Consider the following 1,808-nt stretch of genomic DNA (forward strand, 5'->3'; position numbering starts at 1 on the left):
GCTTACATCCCCAACCTAACATTAGCAGTGCAACAAAAATGGCGAGCAATCTGTCCAGCCGTACAGCTTAACCCTTGCTCTATCTTGTGGGGTCCAAATGACCCCACCCTTACACTGACGTGTTCTCCCTACCATGACAAAGGTGGAGAGGATTTCATGTAATCCATGGACACCAGTGAAGATCACAAATCATTGAAGAAAAAAGGTTCAGAGCACTGTCTAGTGGGGTCATCTGGACCCTACAAGGGTTAGATCCAGATTCCAGCTCAGGCAAGGAAAACAAAGACGTTCGTGGATCTGTTTGTCTGCAGGTGGATCCATCAGAATGGAGCTTGTGGCCCACCCTGTATATTTACGTCACAACTATGACTGCTTTTTCTAACGGCATTTTTTGGTCTGCTCCTGATTCATAATGATTTGAATAAAGAAATGCGATTTATAGCTTAGTTTTCTGTATATATGTCCTTCATCTTCACAAAAATGCCACAAGAACATGTCAAAAGCCCCATTTTCATCAGAGTGGCTCTTCAACTTGTTTTTTCGATTGTAATTTAAGGTTTTTACCATAACTCCATGATTCTGAGCCACACTCAGCACACACACAAGTAGTTTTTAACCTGAAGTAACCTGAAACTACTCGAGCGGACATGGAGGGGTCGGTAACTTCTGTGGAAATGATGGAGAATGCAGTCGGTGTTTGGTGTTTGGGTGAATTCAAGCAAGTCCTCATTGTGATTTTCCATTTGTTTTCTCCCATCCTTGGGTTTTTGTGACAGAGAAGAACAGCTTAAGGCAGACAGTTTAACCTTTTCACTCTGACCCAATCAGGAAGCTGCTGCTGCAGCTTTTGTGCATTTCTTTTTATTCTCCACTGCAGCTGCATCTCAAAGACACAGACGAAGGCTGTGTTTTATGTTCACGTCTATTGAAGGCTGGTACCATAGGAGAGAGCAGACAATATCAAACTGCAGGACGTGAACAATGTGAAATGTACACAGCGTTTCTCAGGGCGTCGGCTTTCAACCAACCAGAATTTAGAGAACAGGAGCTGCTCTGTGCAGAATGCAGCAGCTTGATGTCTCCAGAATGAATACGCTGTCTTAAGAAACCAGGGGGGGTCTGGCATGGGAAGTCATTGATTTATCTTCAAATAGATTTCCCAAAGAAAGTCATCCTGTGAAAATGTTTTTTCTTATTTTGATCAGTTTGAGTTTCCGCTTGAAACGATTTCCAGGTTACTGGACAAAAATAAGGTCTTTTTGTATCCAAAGTGAAACAAACACAGGAAATAAGGTATCTGTAAACAGAAAGTAAGACAAAAGAAAGGTTGTGTTATTGTTATTTTTGTTCTTCCATTCATTCAAAAAATTATTAAAGCAAAAAGAAAAATGAAAACTGGCCACAGCGTTTAGAAAATGCCTCACATTCATTTTACCCATAATTTAAATTCTTTGCAAAAATCCATAAAACGCCTAGACTGTTAAAAACTGTAATGTAAATAACTATGAATAATGTTTGACGTCAGGATGCCTCAAAGATGGAAAAATTGATTTAAAAATGAAAATCATTTTATATAAAAAAAAAACATTTTTTGAGTTTCAACTGAACAGAAGTGAAACCACGTGATTTCCAATTGCTTTTATGTACAAAATAAATAACTAAAACAAAAATAATAAAATAATAATTAAACAAATATTTTATGAGCATTTTATTTTTTAAAGGCATCCCGGAAGCAGCCCCCCTTTTTGTGGGTAAGAGCCCCCATTTACTCCAGAGGAGCTCCAGCTTGGGCAGTGCGTGACGTCACT

The sequence above is a fragment of the Oryzias latipes genome, chromosome 1, assembly GCF_002234675.1.
Source record: "Oryzias latipes chromosome 1, ASM223467v1".
NCBI lineage: Eukaryota > Metazoa > Chordata > Actinopteri > Beloniformes > Adrianichthyidae > Oryzias > Oryzias latipes.